Here is a 15,076-nt window from a genome sequence, read left to right on the forward strand (position 1 = left end):
ACTCTTCGAATAATTGAATTGTCTTATCCGTATTACTCAATGCTGATAAAATTCTATTTATCAACTCATATTCATCATGAAAACATTTTTATTGTTAGCCATGACGACCACAATCAAATTTCGGGACGAAATTTCTTTAACGGAAAAGTACTGTGACGGCCCAAAAATTTCCGATCAAATTTAAACTTTAATCTCAATATTATTTCGACACGATAAGTAAAATCTGTTATCTCGAGTTTCAAAATTTTGAAATATGTTCATGTACACATTTGACCTTTGAACTATTTATATGGATTCAGTGAACCTTGACTACTCCCGACGATTCACGAACAATTGTGTGTACTTAAATGTGTAAAAATATATATATTTATATAAATGTATATATATATAATATAAATAAAATACACTTTAAATAATTGGGATTAAATTGTAAAATAATAATTAGAATAATTAAATATAAATAAAAGGAATATATGAAATATAAATATATATTTAATATAAAAAAAATATAATAATATCATTAATAGGTTATATATATAAACTTGTTCGATTACGATTATGTGTATTAATATATATATATATATATATATATATATATATATATATATATATATATATATATATATATATATACAAATGATATATGTTCGTGAATCCGAGGCCAACCCTGCATTGTTCAACTGTTCAATAACGTCATATGTATTTTTACTACAAAATACAGTATTGTGAGTTTCATTTGCCTTTTTTACCCTTTATATTTTTGGGCTGAGAATACATGCGCAATTTTTATAAATGTTTTACAAAATAGACACAAGTAATTGAAACTACATTATACGGGTGAATGATCGAAGCCGAATATGCCCCTTTTGCTTGGTAAACTAAGAATCAGTAAACCGATCTACTAATTGACGCGAATCCTAAAGATATCTATTGGGCCTAACGAACCCCATCCAAAGTACCAGATGCTTTAGTACTTCGATGTTGTTTTTATCATGTCCGAAGAATTTCTCGGAATGATAGGGGATATACTTATATGCATCTTGTTAATGTCGGTTACCAGGTGTTCACCATATGAATGAATATTTTTGTCTCTTTGCATGGGACGTATATTTATGAGAACTGGAAATGAAATTCTTGTGGTCTATTAAAATGATGAAAATAAATGATTATGATAAACTAATGAACTCACCAACCTTTTGGTTGACACTTTAAAGCATGTTTATTCTCAGGTATTAAAGAAATCTTCCGCTGTGCATTTGCACATTTTAAAGATATTACTTGGAGTCTTTCATGGCATATTTCGAAGAACGTTGCATTCGAGTCATTGAGTTCATCAAAGATTATTATTAAGTCAATTTATAGTTGGATAATGGATATTATGATATGGTATGCATGCCTGTCAACTTTCATTGTATATGTTAATCATGTATGGATTTTGGAAATCATTTTAAGTCAAATTGACTTTTGTTGACTTTTGCATATTAGTCTCGAGCATTAGGATTGTGGTACACTATGACCTGACCTAAATTTCTATACAAATATTGACCAACATATAAATATATATACTTAATTTAGGTTCGTGAATCCGAGGCCAATCTTGCATTTGTTCAATGACATTATATGTATTTTTACTACGAAATACAGTATGGTGAGTTTCATTTGCCTTTTTACCCTTTATATTTTTGGGCTGAGAATACATGCGCAATTTTTATAATTGTTTTAGGAAATAGACACAAGTAATCGAAACTACATTATATGGTTGAATGATCGAAGCCGAATATGCCCCTTTTTGCTTGGTAACCTAAGAATTAGTAAACCGATCTACTAATTGACGCGAATCCTAAAGATAGAGATCTATTGGGCCTAACGAACCCCATCCAAAGTACCGAATGCTTTAGTACTTCGATGTTGTTTTTATCATGTCCGAAGGATTTCCTGGAATGATAGGGGATATTCTTATATGCATCTTGTTAATGTCGGTTACCAGGTGTTCAATCCATATGAATGATTTTTGTCTCTATGCATGGGACGTATATTTATGAGAACTGGAAATGAAATTCTTGTGGTCTATTAAAACAATGGAAATAAATGATTATGATAAACTAATGAACTCACCAACCTTTGGTTGACACTTTAAAGCATGTTTATTCTCAGGTGTTAAAGAAATCTTTCGCTTTGTATTTGCTCATTTTAGAGATATTACTTGGAGTCATTCATGGCATATTTCGAAAGACGTTGCATTCGAGTCATTGAGTTCATCAAGATTATTATTAAGTCAATTATAGTTGGGATAGTGGATTTTATGAAAGCGTATGCTTGTCTATCAATTTTCGAGGTAAAGAAAGTTTATCTTTTAAAAACGAATGCAATGTTTGTAAAATGTATCATATAGAGGTCAAATACCTCGCGATGTAATCAACTATTGTGAATCGTTTATAATGTATATGAACGGGTCCTTTCAGTTGGTATCAGAGAGGTGGTCTTAGTGAACCAGGTCTGCATTAATGAGTCTAACTGATAAGTCGTTAGGATGCATTAGTGAGTCTGGACTTCGACCGTGTCAGCATGTCAAAAGTTTTGCTTATCATTTCTAGTTGGAAATCATTTGCTTATCATCCTTATGAAAATACCTACTTATCATTATTAGTCTAGACACGTCTTGCTACATTAATTGCATGAGTAGTGTATAGACAAAATTCATATCTTAGCGTATCTGCTAAATCATATCTTATCGTATCTGTTACTTTAAACTTTGCCTGACATATCCCGCAAATTCCTCCGTAATCTACGAAATCTTTTGATCTATATATATATATATATATATATATATATATATATATATATATATATATATATATATATATATATATATATATATATATATATATATATATATCCTATGTAAATAGAATATCACCCGATAGCCGGAAAAATCATTTTATATCGAAAAATCCTTTATCAAAATCGTACGAAATGGAAATCGTTGTTAGTTCAAGTCACTCGGATTCCGAAATGGAATCTCACTCAAGCTCCGAAAGCAGTGTGACCGGAATGGATCAACCAATCAGTCATCACCTATTCTGGATGAATTGGGGATGGGTTCATAGCCTCCTCAATCATTGGAGACAAGAAGAAGGCGATCCTTTCCATCCACCACATTGCCCTCTTGACGAAGAACCTAAAGCACTTACCGGCGAACCTGTCCGAAACACTATTTTCTCTCTCATTTCCAGAGTATCTCATCACGATTACATACTACATCAAATTTTAGATTTTATTTATCCGCTCGTCCGAACCGACAATCACCCCGGTGTAATAGAAGAAGTCAACGAGCTTCGCGCTCGGGTAGTGGCTTTGGAGAATATGGTGCAAAGGTTACAAACACCAGCAGCAGCACCAGCAGCATAACCAGTACCACCATCATCAACGCCAACAGTACCATTACCACCTCCAACCACAACCGCGTTGTAAACCTCAACTTTACAATCTGTCCCACGAGCATCAACGTCATACGCACTATAGATACCAAGGAGTACCAACAATAATAACTGACGAAGTATTAACTCATAACCTCATTGGAGAAACATTCCGTGGCGATTATGTAATCTCTAAAGTCTTAGAGATTATCTAATCTAGCCCTAACCATAAATCAGTTAAGCGAACCAAAATGATAGAAGGAAGAGTAGAAACCCTGATAAAAATGGTGTGTGATTAACAAGCTAAACTTGTTTTACCAACATCATCAACAGTACCATCAGTGTCACCAGCATCGTCAGTACAGTCAACATCAGAATCAACAACACCTATAACATCACAAACTCCGTCAGTTCAAGAATCACTGTGGACATCATTACGAATCAATAACGCGTATATTGTATCAACGAGTTATGAAGAATTAACTTATTCCCTCTGAAGAAATTATATGTATATTTTATATATATATATATATATATTTTGAAATAAAAATAAATCTTTCTGTGCTAAGCTATTGTGTGTGAATCTTAACTACTCGGTTAATTCATATTACAAATATGCAATAATGTACGTCCCTCGCCAGCGACTTAACCATCGTTAACTACAATCTCTGTCTCAATTCAACAAAATTCCAATTCCTAATAATCAAGTATATATTTGATTTTACACTTCATCATTGATGTAACCGAAACTTTTCAGATAACATCATTCGTACTTTGCGAAGTTCACAAGAATTTAACAAAAACCAACACCACATCTCAACAAATAACGAAGTATTGATTCATAATTTCAATATTATTGAAGAAATACGTATTTAATCTCTAAAGCCTTCAATGGATTATTCAATTCTGGTTTCAACCATAAATCGAATGAGTTTAATATTGACTCATTGAAATCTATGTTACATCTGAAGAGAATATATACATATATATTTTCAAAAAGACTGTAATAAAATTCTTATGTACAAAATATTAATTGTGAAAACAAAAAATAACGGGTAGGTAATACCCGAGATATATATATATATATATATATATATATATATATATATATATATATATATATATATATATATATATATATATATATATATATATATTTACAATTGATATGTTACATTCTTCAAATCAGATTAAGCAAATTATCAACTATACTTCCTACTTTCACAATAATATACATTCTTTCATAGAAATCAAAACAATCATACTCATTCAAACCCAATTACATATTTTGATTTTGAAACCTCAGAATTCAATTCGAGATATAACCGGTACCATCACTTTTTTGATTCCTACATCTTTCGAAGCTATACTTTGACTTCAAAACTGTGTTAGAACATCAAATGTATATTAACGATTACAATCTGTGTTCAAACCCTTCAAAAATTTCTGAAGACACTTTAATTAATAAGCAATCGAGATGATGATCCAACCACATATTACCCACAGTTATGTACTTAAAAATCTCTCGAAACCAAAGTCATAATTCAACACATATATGTGTCAAATCCTTTGCCATTTATTAGGAAAAATAACTATGCAATTCCTTTTTCAAAGTAGCAAATTCTATCACAGCTCCAGCAAGACAACTTCGATTTTTCATTCGGAGTAACCTTATCATAATCTTGATAAAAATGTTGCCCTTTCGCCATTGTTACCGGGAAACCTTTCATATCTCACCACATTAGCTGTAAACTTATCAGCAACCGTAATGATCTGAGATTTTCTGAAAAATCATTATATTTATCAAAACCCCATCATTTACTCGTTCGCATCTTGTAACGAGAATTACCATACGAATCATCGGGAATTAGCAATCAGTATTTTGAAATTTCGCAGCATGTCCACGTCAACAGTTATATGTGTATATGTAACGTCTATCTCCTGAACTTACATACTTGAATGTGAAGTTTCTGAAAAACACCCTAAACTGCAGAATAGTTCTCGAAATTGATGATGAAGCAGCAAAAACTATAAAACAACCTTAACAGTAAAAAGTTTGATGATGATGAATAGTATGCCAGCAAAGCGCAGAAGAAGAGAAGTTTTGGAACTAGAAAATGGGTTGAGCAAAGTAGGAAGGAGGCTGTGGACAAATCACAAAGACTGAAACTGACTTCAAAGGGTCCAAATAATTCAGTACCTGCTGAAGTCATTAACGAATACCTTGCTTCTGACTCTAAACCCATGCGGACAATATCCTTCATTATCCTCTGATATTAGAAATTCTAAGATATCATCGTATATTTCATTATAAATATCCTCTATATTTCTGAAGATATTTTCATAATTATTCTTATCTGAGATCATTTACCTCTTCGCGCTATCTGTATTACATCATAAAAGAAACTATTTTAGTTTCTAAATTCTGAAACATTCGAGTTTAAAATAGGAATATTTTTGAAGTAGTGTTGGGAACTGAAGCATGAATTAGTATAATATAATGACACTTGATCAACGTGATTATATTACAGTGAGTCATGCTGAGTTTCTAAATGGAACGTGATGATTCACAGATCATAACATCATCATGTGCCATGTTATACGACTCTTGTATTCTATTTAACCTCTAAAATATCAAGAAAATATTTCTTGATGATTCGGCCTTTTCCAAGGTATTCTGGTAATTTGAAAAGTCAAGATCATGCCATCACAATTTCCTTCCTAAAACATTAACAATGTTCATTCCGAAATTCATATCTGTGAATTCTGGACCATTACAAGCGGTGCTTAATCGCAAGAAGAAGAAACGAAAGGACAAAACTCTAAAATAGAAATTGGGATATAAATTGCAACAAATAAAAGAGAGCATTAACTATGAATGACAATGATTAAAGAAGACAGAAGCAGAGACTTTGAAATATAAGGGAAGATATAAAGCCCAACGATAAACCGAAAATTATAAACCATATATATCGATGCATATAGCAATATAAAGACACGGGAGAACTAGAAACACTATAAACCCAAGAGTATAGTAGAAGTAAATAGATTCTTCCAGCGGTAGATGAAAAAGAAGAATGACCGATATGAAAGTTAGAAGTATATCGAGAATCAGAACTGGATGGAGCATATAGATGAATACTTTAAAATATGAGTTGAGGGGGAAAGAATAGAAGGTGATGAAACATGACTAGGAACTTAGAAATTAACAGATTTAACTCACACAATGGCGGAATAAGTGAATCAAACCCTCTAGTGAATAGGTTAAGTTTTTTTTGTTTTTTTTGATTAATTTAGTCAAACCACAACTAAATCAAGTGTGATTAGATCAACACCTAGAGCTATTATTCACCACCTGGGTGATTTGGACTGAGAGAGAATCGGAGGAGCTCACCAGATCTGAGTGTGTGTAACAAATGAGAGGCTTAACCTAAAAATGAAGAATATAAGACTTTATATACCCCTGCTGTTAACTCACTCGTACGATTCATCCATCACACGTACGAGTTAGCTTCATCAGCCGTACGGGTGATCACTCACTCATGTATTCTCATTTAGGTTGTAATTGTGACTTAGCTCAGCATCAACCGTGCGTATGAGCCTGTTAGCTGTACTATTGAGGCTTCACTAGTACGTCTGACTAAGTCTAACATAGTCAAACATCCAAATCTCATTCCTGCAGTTCCTGTAACCACATACAAACACGGATAGGATGATAACGAGCAATCATGTGGCTTGTAAACTGTTGTACCTGCAATGGACATGGGTAGATGTTTAGGGACTTGCATTAAATGCATCAACAGAAGGTGTGAGTTGTAAGGAAACGAAGGAGGTGAATTTATAAGAAAATCTCTGGCAGAACAATTAAAATGGACGATCGCATTTAAAGCGGATCCTAATTCCCTTAGTTACCGGAGAATCAAATCTTATTACGAAGATTTTCTTCAAATCCCTTGAAATCTGGAAATCAATCATATCTATGTCAAATGATAAGATGAATCTACACTTACTCATTTCACTCTTCTATGTTAGCTTCATTCGTACCCTTCATATAAATGGATTGTTTATCCAAATTATTCGCTGATGATAAAACTCTAATTTTCAGCCCGTATGCATCATGAAAACATACTTATTATCATTCACGACCTTTCCACTCAAATTTTGGGACGAAATTTCTTTAACGGGTAGGTACTGTGACAACCCGGAAATTTCCAACCAAATTTAAACTTTAATCTTTATATATTCCCGAAACGATAAGCAAAGTTTGTAAGTTGAATCTCAAGAATTTTAAACTGTGTTTATACATTCATTTAACCTCGACCAAATTCCAAAGATTCACGAACCATTATAGGAACGGATATGATTATATATATATGTATATATTATAACTTGAAAACATTAACAAAATATTAGACGTATAATACTTTACATAAACATATTTGTTTCGAAATATATATTCAAATAGTTATCAATGGGATAAGAAGATGTTATCAAATGATTGACTTAATAGATACATTGAATTATGATTACGAGTCCCTATTGAGAGGTCCACTTTGATTTAGAAAACCTTTCCTTTTTAACGGTATCCGGAATTGTTGGTAAAAGTGATTTACAAAAGTGTCATTTACAAGAGTTAGTTAAAAGTTAGTAATCATTTCCGTTTAAATTTCAAAAGTGTACTTTACTTTGATTAACTACTGTCCCTTGATAAATCAACCATTTAGTTTTTCATATTAAAAACATTGTTTGGTAGAATAACTACTAATATTTAAAAAGAGTTAAATTATATAAAACGAACTTTGAAATATAATTGGTTTTGAAAGACTAAATATTATATCATTAGATAAGTATTTCGAACATATATATTATGTACAAATTTAAAATTTTAAAATATATATATATATATATATATATATTAACTTAGTCATAAAACGTCTTAATTTAAAATAACATATTTTGATGAACAACGAGTCACTGATTTATAGAAGCAAATGACCACAACACTCAATTATGTAAACTACATTTTTATAAAGTAATTTGTTGATGAGAAAGTTAAATTATTAATAAGGGTACGCGTCGCGTAACGTAAAAGGCTAGTTTTCTAAACGTACGAAAGTGCGCTCGAAAAACCGAAAGTGGTACATGAGTCGTGAGACCACGTCCGTGTCATTTTTGTAAAAATTATATTTTTACCATGAGCGTAAATATAATATAATATTTAATTAATTCTAAAGATTAAATATATTATATATTAAATAATATATATAAAGTAAGTATTACGTATGTATATGATGTAAAAATGCGTGTCGGCAGTCTTGATTCGCACATGGGAGCTGAAAATTGTGTCCATGCAATCGTATGGACAAACCCTCTCAATACCATGCGATTGCATGGTTGGGGTTGGTGGCCAAAATCATTTAAAAGCCGAACTCGATCAACTCTGCAATTCATTTTCATATTACGGAGTGTTACTTAAATTATTATTATTATTATTAATCTTATTATTATTAGTATTAGTATTATTAGGAGTGATAATACTTGTATTATACATAAAATACTACGATAAGGGGTACGCGCGAGCTATTGCAACATGGGTTTTATGAGTGGGATAGGGCTAAGGAAACTATGGGTTATAGCTATGGAGGTGATGGGTATGGTTCATGAGTATGCTTTTAAGGTCAAATTTAGTGTTTGTCATCTTCGCTACGTCTACGTACCTTTCCTGCAATATTGAATCTCAATATTGATACGTGAGTACTTGTAAATTAATTTTTACTTATTGATAGTGTATCCCTGACTAGTGCTCGAGAATATAGGATTATGTATGCTTGTACTTTTGTTATTTCCCTTAGACAGGTTAGGTTGAATCTTGAATTAGTTACACTTGCAGTTGAGATAAGGTATAAGATATGCATGTCCTTGGAAAGCTAGCGAAAAATTAAGAACTTTTCCTTTAGATATCGAATGATTTCGATGAACGGATTAGAAGTTATAATCAATTGAATTTTCGATATTTTTATTAAAAATGATTATTATTATCGTCGTTATTATCGTCGTTCTAGTTTTTATCAAATTATTATTATTATTGTTATTATTATTATTATCAATAAACTGTATGATCATTAAAAATTGTTATTTTTATTATTACTATCGTTAAAGTTATAATTAGTATTATTATTATTATTATTATTATTATTATTATTATTATTATTATTATTATTATTATTATTATTATTATTATTATTATTATTATTATTATTATCATTAAAATAGTTATTTGTAATATCATTATCATAATATTAGTTATTATTAGTATTATTATAATTAAAATAGTAGTAGTAATACTTAATTATTATAATTACTATTATTATCATTAACATGAACGCGACATAAAAGACGATTAAAAACTATTAAACGAAATGATTATGAAATAATAAGTAAGAGTATCATGATGAAATTAAGATATTATAAGATATTTATTTAGATAAAATTATCGTTCTTATTATTTTATCATTACTATTATTATTAAAAGTATCGTTAGTATTAAAACTATCATTTTAACAAAAATTATCATCTTAATAGAAATGTCATTGTTATTATAAAATATCATTATTATTATCATTTTAAATAGAATTATTATTTTAAAGATAATATTAAAAAGCATCGTAAATATTAAAGTTATCATAATTAGAATTATCGTTTATTCATAATATCACTTTTAGTAAATATAAATATTGATATTATTATTAATAGAATAATACAAATTATTATTTCAAAATAATACAAGCTTTGCTTATTATTATTATCAATGTTATTTTATCAAATAAATATGTAATACAAAGATATTTTATTACGTGTAATATAATTACGTTAATACTACCTATAATATTATATTAAATGAACTTTATAAATTTTATTACTTAAGATATATAAAAGTATATTTTTATTATATAAATTTAAATAATAAATGATTTATATTATTTACTCTATTAAAATCTTTTAAAAATATTTTAAAAAAATAAAACGACGATATTCAAGTTATATGTTAATCATGTATGGATTTTGGAAATCATTTTAAGTCAAATTGACTTTTGTTGACTTTTGCATATTAGTCTCGAGCATTAGGATTATGATACACTATGACCTGACCTAAATTGCTATACAAATATTGACCAACATATAAATATATATACTTAATTTAGGTTCGTGAATCCGAGGCCAACCTTGCATTTGTTCAATGACGTTATATGTATTTTTACTACGAAATACAGTATGGTGAGTTTCATTTGCCTTTTTACCCTTTATATTTTTGGGCTGAGAATACATGCGCAATTTTTATAAATGTTTTACGAAATAGACACAAGTAATCGAAACTACATTATATGGTTGAATGATCGAAGCCGAATATGCCCCTTTTTGCTTGGTAACCTAAGAATTAGTAAACTGATCTACTAATTGACGCGAATCGTAAAGATAGATCTATTGGGCCTAACGAACCCCATCCAAAGTACCGGATGCTTTAGTACTTCGATGTTGTTTTTATCATGTCCGAAGGATTTCCCGGAATGATAGGGGATATTCTTATATGCATCTTGTTAATGTCGGTTACCAGGTGTTCAATCCATATGAATGATTTTTGTCTCTATGCATGGGATGTATATTTATGAGAACTGGAAATGAAATTCTTGTGGTCTATTAAAACAATGGAAATAAATGATTATGATAAACTAATGAACTCGCCAACCTTTTGGTTGACACTTTAAAGCATGTTTATTCTCAGGTGTTAAAGAAATCTTTCGCTGTGTATTTGCTCATTTTAGAGATATTACTTGGAGTCATTCATGGCATATTTCGAAAGACGTTGCATTCGAGTCATTGAGTTCATCAAGATAATTATTAAGTCAATTATAGTTGGGATAGTGGATTTTATGAAAGGGTATGCTTGTCTGTCAATTTTCGATGTAAAGAAAGTTTATCTTGTAAAAACGAATGCAATGTTTGTAAAATGTATCATATAGAGGTCAAATACCTCGTGATGTAATCAACTATTGTGAATCGTTTATAATGTATATGAACGGGTCCTTTCAGAGAGCCACCCGTGCAGCCACCCCAGCCAATCTAGACGACCCATCATCCGCCGATTCTTCATCCGATGACTCATCCTCTGACGACTCTAGTGACGAGGATTCAGATGAGGACCCTGATGATGCACCTATACAACCACCCTCTACCCCACCGAAGAAGCGGTACCATTTTGATGGTACCGTCATTCCAGGGATTAATGGTGGTCGACCATTCGTTGACGCTCATGGTCGGCGTCGTAAGGTTACCGCCCAAAAGTGGCTTGTACCGTACCCTGCTGATCCTTTTGTGCGTAAGCCTTACCGCTTTGCAGCCTCCACTTCTGAAGCCGGACCATCTGCACCACCGGCACCACCTGCACCACCGGCACGACCTCCACCATCAGCACCTCCTGCCCCACCATCTCCCACTGTCGAAGAACTGACAAGGGAGGTGGAGATCCTCTGTGCTCGGGTAGCTGAGCTCGAGGACTAGATATCCCACGTAACGGACATCCTTTACCCACCATCACCATAGGGCCTTTGTATTAGATTTCTTTATGTAATCTCATTTGTAGTTTTATGTTTTACTTATGTATTGTACGAACCTATGCGGATGTATGCGACTTATTATTAATGAATGGAACCTTGTGTTGTTTAATTCTTGCACGGTGTTCTATTTATGTTACTGTATGATGATTCTGTGGTATTTGTACCTAGTTGCGTTACTTAATTAGCATGTTTTGTGTTGATTCCATGCTGGTTACCTGATGTGTAATTTCATACTCTAAATTATTAGCTAAATACCTATCGATTATCACACAATACAGGCAACTATAACCAGTTCGTGTAGTAATTAAACAAGTATTTGACCAATTCGTTCCACAGAGAGCAGGTAATTGAAAACTTGAACTATTAATTATTCTAAGATTTAAAAGGGGGGTTTTGTTGTAAAACTGATTAAACGCGAAAGTAAATTAAACTTAACTCAATAAGAAGCAAACGTATCCACTTAGATTCAATTCCCTAGGCTAGGATTGCTCGTTTAAACCCGTTAATTAAACAATTACAATGATGTGACACTGTATTTATCTGTCGATTCCTACAGTTTAAGACTAATAACCTAAGTATAACTGTCGTTAACCTAGAGTTACTAACCAATTCACAATGATATTACTCAAGATTATAATCTAACTTAGGTTGGTTTGGTGTCCCTTACAACCTCACAATTATTGCAACTAATTTCAAGCTCAACCACTGTACGATTAATTTTATTATCGGTGTCCCTCATAAAATCTCACGTATTCCTAAATTATTCACGTTCAATAATCTAGTAAAAACTATTAATCAATTTAACTGTTGTTAGTTAACCAATAACTTCCGTGATTTAACAATCAATAAGCTTTAATAACGGTGGATCTTAGCTAGACATAAACTTGTGTAATTTTAATTAATTGTTATTAACCAAAAGATCGCAATCCATCACCTAGGTTCATGCATCTAAGCGAATACTAAATATTTAGCTACTCATGGTAAAACAAAGAACAAATAAATAAGAAGAACAATTAAACATAATCATTGAATTGAATGAAGAACAAATTAATAAAAGTAATTAAACTAACCAAGAATGATATTGTAGCTTAAACCCTTGTAAAATAATGAAGAAAGACAAAGAAATTCGTAACTAATGTTGCTGTGGAAGAAAATTCGTAAATAAAACTGCATACCCTAAATTGGGGTAAAATTCGTCTATTTATAGAATCTGGAAAAACACCTGAAACCGACTCATGTCGCGTTCCGCGACACATCATCGCGATCCGCGACAACCTCATCGCGTAACGCGATGACCAGGACGTGACAAAGCTGATTCAAACGCGATAGAATGGTCAGAACGGTCCCTTTTCCATATCGCGTTCTGATGCACTTCATCATGTATCACGATGACCAAAACGCGATAAAACTCATCCTGAAGCGATGGAAACTGACTTTTTCACCCGAGGCACGTTTATCTTCAACTCTAACTCCTTTTTGGCTATATCTTCAATAAAAAACATCATTAACGAGCTAACGAACCATATCTTGACACTTTCTTCATTTTAAACTCAAATAACTCGATTTCTCCATCAAAGTCTTCAAAATATTAACAAATGGAACAAGATAATGCCCAAAATATATGTATAAAAATGGCGTTATCAAAATCCCCCACACTTGAACCTTGCTTGTCCTCAAGCAAGTCAATCTCGAACCAATAAATGTACGAATAATCTTCAACAAAATTCCGCAAGATTCAAGCCTTCAAGTCAATCCTCCACAAGCTCTCGTACTCTTCATCTTTTCACGAATAAGCTTATTCTCTCACAAAACAATTCCTCACATTCCTGTCACTTACAAAACAACATTCAAACCATCAAAAGCACCCCCCTTTCTCCCCCCATTTTCATTCAAACACATTTCAAAAACAATATCCTAAGTGGCCCTTATTGCAAACAAATTTTCATAAAACATCCTTTCTAGGTCATGAATTGAGATGTAAAGACAATTTGGGTTGAGAACTCAAACTCCAAAAATTTCCATAACTTTACTTCTTAACAAAAACCTTTCATCTCAAAGCCTGAACTCTTTTCACTTAACTTTCCCTAAAAATCACATTACTAGGCTTTCCATATCCTTCTTTTCTTTGCATCAATCAACCCTTAAGACCTAATTTTCCAACCTCAATAACTTATCACCAATAAACATTCAAAATACAATTGGTGTAACATGATTACAAATGATAAAAACAATCTTACGTTATAAGGTTTAGAATTTGTAACATGACCCTTATTTGCATCAAGATAGCCTACTAACAATATTTAAGGCGCTATTGCAAATACCAATACTTCACAATTTAATCAAAGATCCAGTTATAAATAGATTCATACCTGTGTTTATGATTTCATTTCATGCTGATAATTTCTAAATATGCAAGCTATCCACATGCTGGTCACATCTCTCTTATCCAAAGTACCCCGCAAAGGTAACTCTTCCCAAGGTCTAGTCTTATTAGGCATTTCCCACATCATGAGTCAAAGATGATCACTGCTGCATAATTATGAGACGAGTACCTAAAGATGATCACCTTGCCTTGAGATAGTAATGTCCTTGACCCGTGTAGCGAACCTTCAACCAACCGATCCCAAACCGAAAAAAGGTCTTAGGTGGTTAGGTGATCTAGCACCCCAAAGGATATATCGGCTCGAGTCTTAGAAACTACTACTTAAGCTCGGATCTCATAAGCATTTTTTTTTTCTTTCTTTTTTTTTCATTTTTTTTTTTTTGAATTTATATTGTTTTTGGATTTTTCATGGTTTAATAATTAAAGGAAAAATACACATAATTTACCTAACAAAGAAAAACAACAATACAAAACTCTACACGATTTGATTTTTTAACGAGTCATTTTCTCGACTCATCCCCATGCTCATGTGTCTTTCGGGTAGAGGGTGAGGTCCTCCCTCTCGGTGTTATCGAATGCCTCGTGATACAATTTTAACCTATGACCATTCACCTTAAAACTTCTACCCTCATTATCTAACAATTCCACGTGCCCGGCCGGAAAAG

Source organism: Rutidosis leptorrhynchoides, chromosome 7, assembly GCF_046630445.1.
Source record: "Rutidosis leptorrhynchoides isolate AG116_Rl617_1_P2 chromosome 7, CSIRO_AGI_Rlap_v1, whole genome shotgun sequence".
Taxonomy (NCBI): Eukaryota; Viridiplantae; Streptophyta; class Magnoliopsida; order Asterales; family Asteraceae; genus Rutidosis; species Rutidosis leptorrhynchoides.